At 44.6% G+C, this 16,762-nt stretch overlaps 1 protein-coding gene across 2 annotated transcripts in view; it reads left to right on the top strand.

The window, feature by feature from the left end:
• Window positions 1-16,762, top strand: part of ST3GAL3 (ST3 beta-galactoside alpha-2,3-sialyltransferase 3) — a 246,338-nt gene that overhangs the window by 95,514 nt on the left and 134,062 nt on the right. The gene's annotated exons all lie outside the window — the stretch shown is intronic.

The following is a 16,762-nucleotide window of genomic DNA, read 5'->3' as shown; positions in this document are numbered from 1 at the left end:
GTGAGAAAAGCATCTTTTTTTGCATTAAACCCTTGTGCTTAGTTTACGATGATGGGCTTTAAACTGTCAGGGTTGGCTGGTTAGGAATGACAAGGAGAATTTGCTGTCCTGTTGAGAGCGGTGTTTGCATTTTGCTGTCCTCAAATGGCATGTTTCATGAAGCAGCCACAAGGTTTAGGCAGTTGTGGCAGTGTCATAAAGTGAAAAGACCACCATTCTCACTGTTTACCAAGCACCTAGTGTGTGCCAACTTTGTTAAGAGCTTTACACTTGCGTTGCCATATGGTTAGTATGTCTTTAAACAGAGATGAAGGGATTGCTGCTCAAAGAGGTAAAGTTACCTGTTCAGGTCTATTCTTCTCTGACACCTGTTCAGGTCAGTTCTTCTCTACCTCCAGAGTGCTCTCTTTTTGGTCATTTTGCAGTCTTATACCTTTTTGTGCTCGAATTGAGATTCACAAAATGCTGAGGCAGGAGAGATTGCTTGAAGATACAGTAGATAGGGCTGGATCATGACTCAAAGGGCTGCAAGGAGTGCAGACTTTTCTTATGGAGACCCCAAGTTCAATACTTTCCACAGCATGGTCCTCTGAGCACTGTCGGAAGTGACCCCCAAGCACTGAGTTGGGTGTAGCCCTTGAGGCCCCCAAAGCAAAATAAATCAAAAAAGAAATACTAGGATATACAGGTAAAAATAGTTTTTAAGTAGACAAAAGTTGTGTCTATTCATATAGGAAAAAATTCCTTTAGTATTACATTAAAATAAAAACTTTTTGGGCCTGAAAGATTGTACAGTGGGTAGGACATTTGCCTTTCATGCAACCGACCTGGTTTCAGTCCCCAGTATACCATACAAGTCCTCCAAGTACTGCCAGGAGGAATACCTGAGTGCAAAGCCAGGAGTAACATATGAGCATGTTGGATATGGCCAAAAAACAAAAACAAACAAAACCCCAAGAGAACCAAATTAATCATAGGAGCAATAGTACTGTGGGTTTACCTGCACACCACCTCCCCGGGTTTGATCCCCAGTATCCCATATGGTCCTTTGAGTCCACCAGAGTGATTCCCGAGTGCAGAGCCAGAAGTAAACCCGGAGCATTATTGGGTTGGTCGCCAAACAACAACAAAAAACACGCCAAAAGCTTATATTAGTGAAGAGCTATTATTAAAAAGGAGAAAATTCAAGCTGGGAAAAATACGTTCAGCACAATTAACCAACAAAGAGTTTCTCTCTAGAATAAAGAACTGCAGAAATTGACAGGAAGGAAGAAACAAGCCAATATAGAAAAAAAAAATAAAACAAAAGGAACATAGCTCTGAAGAGGTGTTTTACAAAACAGGAAATCCAAAGGCCCAGTAAATTTATAGAAAGAAGCTCACCTGCAATGGTCCCTAGAGAAACATCAGCCAAGTCACAATGAGATGCCGCTGCACCTCTACCAAAAGATCCTATTTGAAACTTTGCATGTCAGTGATAGCCAGTCACAGCAGAGACTCTGAGTCTTCTGGGCAAAGGCCACTTTGTAAAAGGTTTTGATTGTTTCTGCTCATCTGAATATGCATTCACCAAGTGACCTGGCAATTCCTCAAATAAATGTGTGTACACATGACCCCCCCCCACCCCTCGGACAGGGCAGGATATGTGCATGTCTAAAATCCACTTGGATGCACAAATGCCTGCACAAAATGCATCTAATAGCCGTTTAAGACTCTCTAACCAGGGGTCTCAAACTTGTGGCCCACAGGCCACAAACGGCCCTCCGTACAACATTTTGTGGCCCTGCCCTAGAGGAATCTTTTTTTGTTTTGTTTTGTTTTGTTTTAGTTGTTTGGGTCACACACCCCCAATGTTCAAGGCTTACTACTGACTTTGCACTCAAGGATCACCCCAACTTTGCCTCCTGCGGCCCCCAGGTAAATTGAGTTTGAGACCCCTGCATGGTCTAAAGAGATCAGACATATTAGAGAAGACAGCCAGAATTGGAAGTCCTTTTTCATTGGTTAGGATTCATTTTTCCTCTGGTATTCCCATTTCAGGACTTGACAACTCTAAACTCAGCAGTGGACTCTAGGGCACAAAATGAGAGCTCCAGAAGATCTTGTAGATACTATTCTGAGATAGAAAACAGGCTCTAAGCTCAGACAGAGGATACAACCCGAAGTTTGTTGCTAGTTTTGCTGTAGTGCCGTAGGTCCAGGTGCATTAGGGCTATGTGAGTGACAGTGGCTCTGAGGGAGATCTCAGGGCTTCTAACATTGAGCAAGGGGAACCTTTACACCTGGTCAGAGGAACTGAGGTTGTTCCAGAGGGTGGAGTGAGTTTGGCTGCCTTTTCTCTCACTTGCCTTGCTGCTATTTGGCTTCTGATTTGGGCACAGTGCCGGAAATGCATGTCAGCTTGTATAACTTAATCTCCAGCTTTTTGGCCAGAGGACAGGAAGGAAAGCCCAAGGAGAAAATGGGGCCATGGCCGGAGCAATAGTAATAGTACAGCGGGTAGAGTGTTTGCTATGCATGTGGCTGACCCAGGTTTGATATTCACATTCCATATAGTTGGTCTCCCAAGCTGGCCAGGAGTGTCCTGAGTACCACTGGGTTTAACCCCCAAACAAACTAAACCAAAGAAAACAGGGAGCCACATAAGAAAGCTACTGCACATCATTGTTTGTGGGTACCAGGGCCTGCCCTTCGCTGTGCAGCCATCCATCTGATCTCAACAGCACACCATAGACTAGAATAAAGGGACTCCACCGATGCCTCATGTGTGGTGGCGCACACAAGAGGACACATGAGAGCAGACTTTGAAAATGGAGCTGGCATAGAAAACATAACTCATAGGATCTGTCAGAACTTGTCTCCTAGATGGTTGATTGTCTGCTAGAATGAAAATACCAACATTCTGCATTGAATTTCAATAAGACCATAATATAATTTGTTAGAAGACGGGGAGTTGAGCTACACCTGGCAGTGCGCAGTGCCCAGGGCTTACTCCTGATTTTGATTTAGGGACAATTTCTAGCAGTACTTCAGGGAATTATGTGGTGCTGGCAATCAAACTGCGTCAGCTGCATGCAAGGCAAGCAAGATCCTGTACAATCTCTCATTCCCATTTATAATTTAAAAAATATTCAAAATACAGTCCAGTATTCATCATCCTAAGGAGAATTGAACTAGGACCTTTGTACATAAAAACCATGAATAATCCTATTGTAGCCATATTACCCAAATGACCATAAAAAATAAATTAGAAAAACTAACATTGATGATATCTTGATGTGGGTAGCTTGTAGCTAGCAGAGTTTTGGACACTAATTATGCAGGATTGTACCATTGTTTGCTGCATTATTGATATTGTTTCATCTCCCACCCCAGAAAAAGAACTAATTAGTCACTATATACCAATGTTGGGATACTAGAATAATCTAAGGAAATCTTTAAAGTATCTTTTATAAATAAACCCCATAATTAATGGCAAGCACTCTTGGGGCCAGAGAGATAGTACAGCGGGTAGAGCATTTGCCTTGCACGCAGCTGATCCAGGATGAATCCTGGTTCAAATCCTGGTATCCCATATGGTCCCCTGTGCCTGCCAAGTGTGATTTCTGAGCGCAGAACCAGGAGTAACCCCTGAGCACTGCCAGGTGTGCCCCCTCCCCCCCCCAAAAAAGGATCACTCTTGAAATGAAAGCTGGAGAGATACTACAGGGCTTAAGGCACATGTCATGCATGTGACCAGTTCTATCCCCTCCACCCTGTGGGGCTCCCCCATGTGTAGAAATGAGCTGGAGAGATAATACGGGGTTTAGGTGCTTCCCTTACAAATAGTCAGCACAGGTTCAAATCTCTGGCACCACATACTGTCCTCTGAGCACACCAGGAATAACCTGGAACACAGGTATGTGCTCTCGTATAGCCTCCACATCAATAAAAGATATAAGAAGTATTTTTAAGAAGAAATTAATGGCAAGACAAAGTTTTGTTGTCCCCTCTTTTGAAAAAAGGAGAAAAATGAAGAGAGAAAAAAAAATAGATAAGGAGCTGACAAAAGAGGAGAAATAAAAGTTGAAAAAGAAGAAGTGAAGAAGATAAGGAAAAAAACACAGTAAGTGGGGCTGGATAATAGCACAGTGGGCATGGTGTTTGCCCTACACATAGCCGACTAGGGTTTAATCCCCAGTATCCTATATGATCCCTGAGCCTACCTGGAGTGACTTCTGAGCACAGAACCAGCATATACTTGAGTACCATTGGGTACTCAAAAACCAAAAATTCAAACAAACAAAAATCCCTATAACTGAATAAGAAAAATTCCACTACATGGGCTAAACTAAATGGAGATAAGACAGAAAGCAAAAAAAAAAAAAAAAAAAAAAGGCAGGAAGTGAGGATTATGCAATTGAACAACAGAATGAAAACTAAAATTGGGGCTGGAGAGATAGCATGGAGGTAGGGTGTCTGCCTTGCATGCAGAAGGTGGTTCGAGTCCCGGCATCCCATATAGTCCCCTGAGCCTGCCAGGAGCAATTTCTTTTTTTTTTGGTTTTTGGGCCACACCCAGCGGTGCTCAGGGGTTACTCCTGGCTGTCTGCTCAGAAATAGCTCCTGGCAGGCATGGAGGACCATATGGGACACCGGGATTCGAACCAACCACCTTTGGTCCTGGATTGCCTGCTTGCAAGGCAAACGCCGCTGTGCTATCTCTCCGGGCCCCTTTTTTTTTTTTTGTTTTTGTTTTTTGGGCCACACCCGGTAACGCTCAGGGGTTACTCCTGGCTATGTGCTCAGAAGTTGCTCCTGGCTTGGGGGACCATATGGGACGCCGGGGGATCGAACTGTGGTCCGTCCAAGGCTAGCACAGGCAAGGCAGGCACCTTACCTCTTGCGCCACCGCCCGGCCCCCAGGAGCAATTTCTGAGCGTAGAGCGAGGTGTAACCCTGAGCACTGCTGGTGTGACCTTAAAACAAAAAAGAAACAAACAAAGAAAAAGAAAACTAAAAGTTGAACAGATATTAGGGGTCAAAATGATAGCACAGCTGAAGGGCCTTGCACATGGCCAGAGCTAGGAATAAACTCTGAGTAACCGAGTGCCACTGGGTGTGCCCCCCAAAGTTGAACAGACATCAAAACACAAATGTTAACACTATTATAACAGTGTTACTTAAGGCTATATAAAATACTTTTTTTCTTTTTCTTTTTCTTTTTTTTTTTTTTTTTTGTGATGGGACCAGATCAGTCCAGATTGAATCCAGATCAGTCAGCTACTTGCAAGGCAAGCACCCTACTTTCTGTACTGTATTTTCAGTCCCTATAAAATAAAACATCTTATTTTTAATTTTTAAAAAAGTAGAAAGGACCTGAGAATCAGCAGAATCAGAATGTTCAGTGCCATTGGGGTCCCAGAAGAGGAGGAGATGAAGTATAGAATTTCTTCTTTTTTTTTTTTTTTAGAATTTCTTGAAGAAATAATGGCAACCCAAATTTGATGACTAGGTGAGATTTATCCTGGAAAGTAAAGATAGGTTCAGTATTAAAAAAGCCAGCCATTGGAGGCCAGAGCAATGGTAAAACGAGTTGGATGTTTTTGCAAGTGGCTAACTATGTATGATCCCCAACAGCTCTTATGGTCCCCTGAGCACAGCCAGGAGTAATATCTGAAGGCAGAACTAGGAGTAACTTGAGCACCACTGGGTGTGGCTCAACAAACAAACAAACAGAAAACCCAAAAAGCCATTGTTGGAACACATACTTTGCATGCAGGAAGAGCAGAGGCTTGGGTTAATCACTCTGCTAGTCTTCCCAGCATCACCATGGTGTGAACCCCCCAAAAGTACATATATAATTGTAATATTGACTATTTAAAGAAAAACTACAATTGGGGGTTGAGCGATAGCACAGCGGTAGGGCGTTTGTCTTGCATGCGGTTGATCCAGGATGAACCGTGCTTAGATCCCTGGGGTCCCATGTGGTCCCCCAAGCCAGGAGTGATTTCTGAGCACATAGCCAGGAGTCACCCCTGAGTGTCATTGGGTGTGGCCCCCCAAAAAAGAAAGAAACACTACAATTAATGAAGGAAAAATAGACAGAATTCTGTATTAATGATAATAACTTTAAATATTAATGATAAAAAAATAACTTTTAACATTAATGATTAAAAAAGCTTTGCACAAAGTTACAATGGAACTTCTGTGGCTGGATGCAATGTATCTTGTAAAGCTCATTAGCAGATACTGTACTTAATGACAAAAGACCACTCTCCCCCAGAGATCAGGACCTTGTGAAGAAGGAAAAAGGGAACACAAAGGCAGTCTGGAAAAGAAGAAATAAAATGAACTCTCCTCATGAATGACCTGATTGTCTGCATAGAAAGTCTTAAAGAATCTGCCCTTAAAGTCCTACAGTAACTGATTCTAGTAAGATGACAGACTGAAAACACATCCCAATTTGATTGTTCTATGTCTTAGTAATTAAAAATAAAAGAATATTTACAGGGGTTATGGAGATAGCTCAGGAAGCTGGAATTGATGGTTTGTACGAAGGACTTCTGGGTTTGATCCTCAGCATTGTGGAATTCCCCAAGCACTGCCAGTTGTGGCACTACAGCAAAAAATAATGTATAGTCTTTCCCCAAACCAGAATCCCCACTCTGAACCTTATGAAACTTGCATTGGGCTTATCTGCTGAATCTTATTCTTGCCCACTGCTTCCTTCCATGTTGCACCAATAACCATAGAGCCGTAACCCCTTGATTGAAACCTAGATGGTTTGTTTCTTCCTGGCTCGTGGGTTCTCTTTGCAGCCACAGCTTTCTTGCACCACTGTCCAAGGTACTATCTTTCTCCTTGGAGATATAGTTCCTAGCTGCTCTCTTATTCTGTGCCTCCCTGCAGCTCTTCCCCACTGGGCCAACAGGATCTTTTCAAATGTAAATCAGACCTTGCTTGTTCCACTGAAATCTCTTTAGTAACTTCACAGAATGCTTGAAATAAAAGCCCAGGCTGAGCCTGGGGCCCTTCTTGCTGATTCTCTCATCTCAGCTTTCTCTTAGGTTGGCACTTTGTTAGGCATTTGGCCCTTTACTACCCCTTGACCCTGTGGGCATCTTTGCTAGTTCATGAATGAACCAGATCTGTCCTGCCTTGAGGTTTTTGTGCATAGCACTTTCCTTTCCCTAGAATGATCTATATTAGGGCTGAGTTGGTATCTCCTCAAAGATGCTCAGTGGGCTTAGGGGCTTTTCTAGCATGCCTCATCCTTGGAGCTGGCGGTTCAATGTTGCCATTGATGTACTCTGGACTGAGATTGAGCCCATGCATGACTTGCATCCTAACTCCTCTACTATTTTCCCTTCCTCAAATGTTCTGATCTCCTGCTTTCTATGACTGTCTCAGGTCTCTGTTCAAGGATCAGCTCTTTAGGAAGAGCACCAGAAACTAGGAAGGAGACCACAGAAATTAGGAGATACTTTCTTTGAGTCCTTTTAAAAGTCCCTCTTGATTTTCTGTTAGCATTCATCCTGCCTTCAGATGCTCTGTACTTATTTGCATGCAGCTTCCCCTGCTAGAATTTAAGTTTTGTTTTGACAGTGGTCTTGCCTTTCTTGTACCTCACTGTGCTTTTGATGCTTGGAACATCAGTAGATGCTCAGGTTGTTTTTTTTTTTTGTTTTGTTTTGCTTTAGGGCTACATCTTGCAGTGTTCAGGGCTTACTCCTGGATCTGTACTCAGGGATCACTCCTGGTGGGCTTGAGGGACCATAAATCAAACCTGGGTCAGCCGTGTGCAAGGCAAATGCCCTTCCCACTGTACTATTGCTCTGACCCACTCAGTTTGTTGAAGTAAAAAACAAACAGTAGTGTTTGGATTATACAGTTGAATTCTATGTAGCCATTAAAAATGATGGAATAGTTTAATTTTAAATGACTAATGTCAAGGGTCTTGCTCCTTTATTCACAGATGGGAACAAAATATACAGATAAATTAAAACTGTAGAAGAAAAATTCACAATAGATTTATGAGAGATTTCTGGGAAGATAGAAAAATGTTTGTAGTAATAAAATTTTGATAATAGGAGCTTGATATTTCATCTTATTTTATTCTTTATATGCTTTTACATTTATATTTTTACATAAATATATATTACTCCTAAAAATGGGGAAAAGCCAAAGCAATTTTAGGGAGTGATCAGAGAGATAGTAGAGTGGTGAAGGCAAAAACAATTCTGTTTAGGGACCAGAGAGATAGTACAGGGGCTAAGGCACTTGTCTTACTTTTGATGGCTCCAGATCCCAGGTACTGTGAATGATCCCTAGAGACTGTGAGGAGTGATCTGAGAGCACCACTTGCTATGGCACAAGTCCCCGCAGCCCCTCTTATCCTCCCCTAGCAGTCTGCCCTCCCCGCCCCCCAGCCACATAGTTTTGTTTGGAGCAGGGAATTCTTTCTTGTTTCATATCATAATTGCTGGGTAGTTTCTGTACTTCTTGCAGAGTGGTAAGCTTTGTGAAGTTTAAGATACAAAGTGCTGAGTGGGCTGGGTTTTCACTTTTTATTTTTTCCTATTCTCTGCCCCAGCTGTTCTTTTTTGATATCCTGTCTCTCATCATTCTCTAGAAGCATCTGGAGATGTTTGATGTGGTGGGCAGAACTGAATTTGCTGCATTTCAGCTCAACACAGCTGCAGTTTTCCAGGAGAGAGGGGAAACGGGGGCATAGTCTCTGCCTGCTCTGGACTGGAGTACCTGGGAGGTCTCCCTCTATTTGGCCACCAGAGAGCAGCTGCATTGGAGAGGAGTGGGACTGTGCTGTGATGGGTGGTAATGAGAGCTGCTTTCAAAGGGGGGGGGGGTTTCTTAAATTTGTGAGCAACTTCTTGTGAGGCCTTTCTCCTCTCCCATCCCAGCAGACACCACTGGAGACTGGAGTTTAGTTGGTGAACTTGTAAGTTATTTTACTGGGTCAGTTAATTCTGTTGAGGTCAATGCATGTTTCTGTGTTTATGTTATAAAATGACTGTCCCTATTTCAGTTTGTCTTTGATTAATTGATCCCACAGTATGATGTATTTCTCTGCCTAGAGATGATGTGGGAGCTGTTTGCACTCTGACCATCTGCTCTGCTGCCTGCCATGATTCATTTGTGGGCCTGGCTCAGCTTCTCCACAGCAGCCTGGTGTGGGAGGGGTGGGGGGGAGCTGCGGCTGGGTAATCACTGCCCCACAGAAGGCCTTTGGGTTCTGGGGTCTACTGCTCCAGTTTCTTCTGTTGTCTTTGTGGTGGGACAGATGAAACAGGCATGTCACAGTCAGACTCTGCTGGATTCAGGAGCATCCTCTCCCCCACAATTTTTTTTGTGGACAGGTTGTCCTGAGTGAGTGGAGGGAGTGCAGGATGGTGCCCAGTTGCTGGTTGGAGAGTGGGACTCCCCTTTGTGTTCCTCTCCCCGCATCTGGTAAGTCTCACAGACCATCCATTTGGAGCCTCTGCCAACTCCCTTCCCTAGCTGTGTCTGCATTTTTGAGTTACGTCTAATATAGCCCAGGGCTTTGGACACTGAGCAGTGCAGGTCTTCAGAAACGAAGGCCTAATTTGGTTAGGGCAGGGCCTCATTCCATTACCCTTTGGCCTTCTTTGCATTTTGCCATTCATCATCACTCTGAATGGAGCCAGTGAACCCTGAAAGAGGTGGGGTTGGAATACGTTCTTGCTGAATGGCCTGTCCTGCCTCCATGAATTTTGTGTGCTCTGACGCAGACCACAAACTACTGTACTTGGCTAAGAGGAGGAGCCCCTATTTTTATTCTACCAAATACCAGTATTCACCTCCCTCTGTACATGGTCATTGTTGCAGTGGAGCTGTTTAATAAGCATCTGCTTCGTGCAAGCACTGTGGCAGCTAGAACAAGCTGGGAAGAGGATTGCTGGAGACTGGAGCTGCCATGACAAAGTCCCTCACCGTGGGTACTAGGATTGCATTCTGGGGCTTGGTAGCCCGAAGTTGAGGCTGGAGCAGGACTCCAGTTCAGAGAGTTGTTAGGAAGACTGTCCTAGCTGAGGAGACCCCTTTTGACTATTGGGTACAGTGCTGCTAGCTAGAAGGCACAGGGTGACAGCTGGTCCCTGCTGAGATAAGCAGGAGGGACAGAAGAGCTATTGACAGAGAGTGTGTGACATCAATGCCTGTCCTTACATTATAGGGTTATGATGAGCAAATTAAGACATGAAGTATTATGGAATGAATGTTGAATTGCTACAGGAACAAGGAAATAGAAATTTCCCTTTTCATTCATTTTTGGGGCCACATGTAATTGTGCTCGGGGGCTGTTCTTGCTTTGGGGTCATTCTGTTAGTTCAGGGGACCACGTAGTGTCAGGAATTGAACATAAAGTATGTGCTCCAGCCCTTTGAGCACTCTCTTGGGCCCCAAGCTCCTAAATTCTGTCAGGGAACTCAAGAAGGCTTCATGTAACTTCAGTCAAGACTTTAAAATGACATTCTTTTAAAAATACTTATATTTTCATCAAGAAGAAATGGTCGACTTAAATAACTGATGAAAAAATGTAAAAAAAGAAAAAAAGAGTTGTAAAAATATAATAAAAAGAAAAAAGAAATTAGGGGCCTGAGAGATAGCACAGTGGTGTTTGCCTTGCAAGCAGCATATCCAGGACCTAAGGTGATTGGTTCGAATCCTGGCGTCCCATATGGTCCCCCGTGCCTTCCAGGAGCTATTTCTGAGCAGATAACCAGGAGTAACCTGGTTAAAAGGAGTTGTGCCTGGGCCGGGCGGGTGGCGCTGAAGGTAAGGTGCCTGCCTTGCCTGCGCTAGCCTTGGACGGACCGCGGTTCGATCCCCCGGTGTCCCATATGGTCCCCCAAGCCAGGAGCAACTTCTGAGCACATAGCCAGGAGTAACCCCTGAGCGTTACCGGGTGTGGCCCAAAAACCAAAAAAAAAAAAAAAAAAAAAAAAGGAGTTGTGCCTGCATTTGAAAGGTACAGTGATTTAAATTATTTAAAATTATAGGGGCCGGAGCAATGGTGCAAGCGGTAGTGTGTTTGCCTTGCACGCATTAATCTAGGACGGAACATAGTTCAATACACCAGCGTCACAAATGTTCCTCCAAGCCAGGAGCAATTTCTGAGCACATAGCCAGGAATTACCCCTGAGTGCCACTGGGTGTGGCCCAAAAAGGAAAAAAAAATAATAATGTAGCAGTTCTTGCCTTTTTTCATTAACATTGTAGTGTTGAAATTTTTGTTTTGTTTTGCTTTTGGGTCATACCGGCAGTGCTCAGGGATTACTCCTGTTTATCTGCTCAGAAATAGCTCCTGGCAGGCATGGGGGGACTATATGGGATGCCAGGATTTGAACCAGCCACCTTAGATATTGGATAGGCTGTTTGCAAGGCAAATACCTCTGTGCTCTCAGGCCCCTAATTTCTTCTTTTTTTAATTTTTATTTATTTTTATTATTTTTATTTTTTACAAGTCCTTTTACAACTCCTGGCAGGCTCTGGGGACCATATGGGATGCCAGGATTTGAACCAACGTCCTTTTGCCTGCAAGGCAAACACCCTACCTCCATGCTATCTCTCCAGCCTGTGTTGAAATTTTTTGCTGTAGACCAGTGATGGCTAACCTTTTTGAGCCCGAGTGCCCAAACTGCCACACAAAACCAAAGAATTTCCTCAAAGTGCCAGCATGTCAATTAAACCTTAATAACAAGATTTTAGTATCTAAAAACTCTTTATAGATGTTATAAATTTATTAATTGCGAACCTTCCTGCATGCCAGCTGCAAGGCCTTCGAGTGCCACAGCTGGCACACGTGCCATTGGTTCTCCATTGTAGCCATAGACCGTAGACCAAATTATTTCCAAACCTGATCTTCCTCTTCTCTATAACAGCCTTCTGCTCTGTGAATCAAGTGCCTGTACCGACCTAAAAGGTCACATTGGGTGCAGTGTTTGACCAGTATATATGAGAAGAAAGAATTTTTTGTTTTGTTTTGTTTTGGGTCACACCCAGCAGCACTCAGGGGTTACTCCTGGCTCTATGCTCAGAAACCCCTCCTAGCAAGCTTGGGGGACCATACAGGATGCCCGGATTTGAACTGCCATCCTTCTGCATGCAAGGCAAACACCTTACTTCCATGCTAACTCTCTGGCCCTAAGAGGACAGAATTTTTATTTTTGAGCCACCCCTAGCTCTGCACTGAGAAATCACTACTGTGATGCTTGGGTACCATATAGGATACTAGGGATAGAATCTGGGTTGGATTTGTGCAAAGTAAACACCCTCTTCTCTGTATTATCACTCCGGCCCCCGTGAGAACACAAATTGCCTCACTGCACCCTGTGCTATATAACATGTTGGGAGACATGCTAAATACCGGGAATACATATTCTGGCAGTGGTCCCACTTGATTCGTTTACATAGCAGTAGAGTGCATAAGTAGAGGTCATACTGAACCAATGAGCATCAGATTCTGCTTTGTTAAAAATGTCCTTGTTGGACCTTCAGACAAAGCAATTTATAGCCTGTGGTGTTGGCACCCAATCTTCTCCATCTAGTACAAGAACTAAGGGGATCATTATACAGCCAGCATATAGACCAGCACAAACAGTGCATAGTACAAAGATCATTATACGGTCAACCCATAGACCAGTACACAGACCAGTATACAGTACACAGAAGATAGACAAACCAGCACACAGAACGCAGATAGTACATAGTACATACATGCACGAGTATACAGTACACAAACCAGGACATAGTACACTCACCGGTATGCAGACCAGTACACATACCAGCTCACATACCAGTAAACACCCAGCATACACCCAGCATACAAGTATATAGGCATCTCCTTATAATGCTGTTCATTTTATTCATACACAGGGGTTTCATTACTAGTTTTATGGTTTGCTTTTGTTTATGCCCCATTTCCAGACCTTTTAGGAATGTGCATGAGGTCAGAACACCCTTTCCTTTGAAATGGCCACAGAGGAATTAATGGCCTAATTTCAGACTCTGGGCATCTGTGAATGAGTTTTATGTAGCATGCAGGTGCAGGAGGGTGATTTGCATTGCTCATGGCCACCTGGAGGCCACACATGTCAAGGGTCCTAGCAGTGCCCGGTATCCAGTCTGGCCAGGACAGGAAGTCTGCCCCAGACACGCGTCTCTCCTTTACGGTATGTCTGTGGGCCTACTGCTTGCTTCTGTGGGAGATGGGATAGGGGGTATCCAGTGAGGAAAGTTCTGTGTCCACCTGTACTTAATTGAGCCCCAGGTCCCCTGCTGTGACAGATTCCAAGCCAGTAGATTGCAGGCGGGACCCGGACTCTATTGTTGCTTCCCAGAGAGGAAGTTGTCTTTGAAGAGTTAATACAGTTCAGTGACATTTTCACTATAGAAGCTGATCTCAGCGGCAACTTCAGAAAAGGTTGTGTACCCCACAATGCTCTGGGGTTTGCATCAGTGTCTAACCCGAGCAGGAGGAAGTTTTGCTCCTGGTTCTCGAACCTTCTACCTGTGCCTTCCTGATTGTCCAGTGTTCTGTTGGCTTCCAGTTCCTAAGAAAATAAACTTCAGCTGTCCTTTGACTCAGGAAATCCCACCAGGAGCTGTGTACGGATCATACAAGCACCCCGTTGGTTGAGCTAAGTGTTGAGTACTTTTTCACTTAATATCTGGGGGAGGGGAATGGACTTCTCAGTGATGTTTGGAGGGCTTGAGCTAGGCCTGATTGATTTCCATGAGAGGATCCTGCAGTATCAGGGACCACCGTGGCCCACCCCCAGCACTGTTCAGGGGACATGTAGTGTTGGAATTCAACCTCTGAGCCTCCCACAGGATGAGAGGTGGGCAGTGAGGTGGCATCAGTGGCCTTGATGGAGAAGATTATGCTTTAGGCTCTCATTAATGACAGCAGAGAATGATCTTGGTAAATATGGAGTCATCGAAAAGGAACCCCAAGGGCCCAGAGAGATAGCACAGCGGCGTTTGCCTTGCAAGCAGCCGATCCAGGACCAAAGGTGGTTGGTTCAAATCCCGGTGTCCCATATGGTTCTCCGTGCCTGCCAGGAGCTATTTCTGAGCAGACAGCCAGGAGTAACCCCTGAGCACCGCTGGGTGTGGCCCCAAAACCAAAACAAAACAAAAATAAAAGAAAAGGAACCCCAAAGGAACAGACAGGCACTGGCCATGAGCCTGAGCAGCAGAACTTCATATGCTAGAGCTTCATACCCCAGTTCTGATAACTGACCACAAATGGGAATTAAGTGGCCTGGAGTGAGAGGAGGGGTGCCAGGCTGGACAGGACTGTCACTGCTGCTCTTATGAGAGCTCAGGGTCCTCAAAGATGAGCAGGGTCCTGGGAGGTGGCTTGAATCAGGCATTCACCTTGTTCAGCTAATCCCAACTGAATCCTTGAGCACAACCAGGAATAGCCCTAAGCACCACTAGTGTAGCCCTCAAATCCCTAAAATAATAAGCGTACATAAAATAAAATAAGGAAGAATTAGCCAATTACAAAGGGAAGGTTGCTTTTCAGCTAAGGGAAAAACAAAGCTGCTTCTATGGGAGAAAAAAATTTTTTTTTCTTGAGTGATCTCGGGGCTTATTTGGAGAATTGAAAGCCCAAAATGGTTTGAGCAGAGAGTCTGGGGTGATGCTGTGTATGATAGACAGACAGACCTAGTCCTAGACATCTGCAGAGGCTCTCAGGCACAGAGATGTGGAGTATGGAGAGGGGAAGACAGAGATTTTCGGGTCTAAGCAGCAACAAAGAGCAATAGGGTGTTTACTTTGCACATGGCTGATTCGGTTCAATCCCTGGAATCCCATAAGGCCCCTGAGGCTGCCTTGAGTAATTTCTGAGCACTCCCAAAAAGAATTAAGCAAAAGTTGGGGTTGGAGAGATAGCATGAAGGTTAGGCATTTGCCTTGCATGCAGAAGGATGGCAATTTGAATCCCGGCATCCCATATGGTCCCGCAAGCCTGCCAGGAGCAATTTCTGAGTGTAGAGCCAGGAGTAACCCCTGAGCATTGCCAGGTGTGACCCAAAAACAACAACAACAACAACAACAACAACAAAAAAAGCAAAAGCAATTATTAGAGTATGTCACAGAGGGGTGCATGGTAGTTAGGGAGAGGCCTGGAGCAACATTACAGCTGGTAAGGTGCTTGTCTTGCACATGTTGACCCGAGTTCAATCCCTCGCACCATATATAGTTGCCTGAGTCCACCAGGAGTGATCCTCAAGCACAGCCAGGTACAGTAAGCCCTGAGCATTGCCAAGTATGGCCATAAAACAAGAGAGAGAAGAGAGAGAAGGAGAGGAAGGGATGGGGGCATGAAACATTTCTTCCTTGGAGGATGGAGGACAGGAAATGCTGTTTTCAAACATTGGAGCTGGAGGACCTGGTAAAGTCAAATGTGTAGTATTTTGAGTTTGAAGAAGCTGCGTGGTTTAGGACCAGTATGTAGGAAGTAGCCAATATGTGAAAGGAGTCAAGAATGAAGTAAGAAATGTATGCATGGGGGCCGGAGAGATAGCATAGCGGCGTTTGCATTTCAAGCAGCCGATTCAGGACCTGAGGAGGTTGGTTCAAATCCCGGCATCCCATATGGTCCCCTGTGCCTGCCAGGAGCTATTTCTGAGCAGATAGCCAGGAGTAATCCCTGAGTACTGCCAGGTGTGGGCCAAAAACCAAAAAAAAAAAAGAAGTGCATGCATGAAGGTCTGGAAAAAACTTAGAGAAAATAGCTCAATCTGAAGTGTAGGCAAGGGCAAGGAGTTGGGAGAAGGCGACACAGTGAGAAAGTAGAGTTGGAATGGTCATTAAAGTCCAGCTCATGGACGCCCTCGTACGCCAAAAGACTGGGAATTCATTCTAAGAACAAGAGGAGCCACTCAAAAGCTGGAAATAGTTCTGACATGACCATATTTATTGGTTTCTAGAAAGATCACTCTGTTACATCATGGAGAATCTGTTAGAGAGGAACGAGCAGGAAGCAGGAAACCTGGGCAGTCTGTGAGAGGTGAAGTTGGCATAGTCGGGAGAGGAGGCATGGGGACAAGTAAATGGATTTAATAGATTTGAAATTAAACAAAAAGAGCATGTTATGAGTGAAGTGAAATAAGAGAGATGCTGTATCAAGGAATTCTCTCTGGTTTCAAGCTTGGGCAAACTCCCATTCATTGGAGTAAGGAAAGCAGGAGGACCAGGCTCTGCATTTGTGACCTGGGGAAGGTTAATCTTGGAATCAGCATTCTGAGGTAATAACAGCTGAACATAGAAATGTGCTATAAGGAGAGAGGACTTAGGAGCTGGGCGAGTAAGAGGTTTGGTTTGAGACCAGTGAAATGTCTGAACTAAAGGCTGAATGAGGTGGGGCCTGGAGTGATGATACTGCAAGTGGGGTGCTTGCTTTATAGGTTTGATCTCTGGGAGCCCACCACGCCCCAATAGACCCCTGAGCCTTCCAGGAGTGATTCCTTAGCACTGAGCCAGGAGTAAGCCCTGAGCATCACTCTGTATAATCCAAAAACCAAAATAAAGGTTGAGCAAGGTGAAGTCTTTTAGATGAAGAGGGGATAAAAGAAGTAAAACTTTAGGGGCTGGGAAGGTGGCGCTAGAGGTAAGGTGTCTGCCTTGCAAGCGTTAGCATAGGACGGACCTCAGTTCGATCCCCCGGTGTCCCATATGGTCCCCCCCAAGCCAGGGGCGATTTCTGAGTGCATAGCCAGGAGTAACC

Source organism: Suncus etruscus, chromosome 6 (genome assembly GCF_024139225.1).
Source record: "Suncus etruscus isolate mSunEtr1 chromosome 6, mSunEtr1.pri.cur, whole genome shotgun sequence".
NCBI classification, from domain to species: Eukaryota; Metazoa; Chordata; class Mammalia; order Eulipotyphla; family Soricidae; genus Suncus; species Suncus etruscus.
Note: the sequence above shows the minus strand (reverse complement) of the source record. Positions and strands in the feature narration are given on the sequence as shown.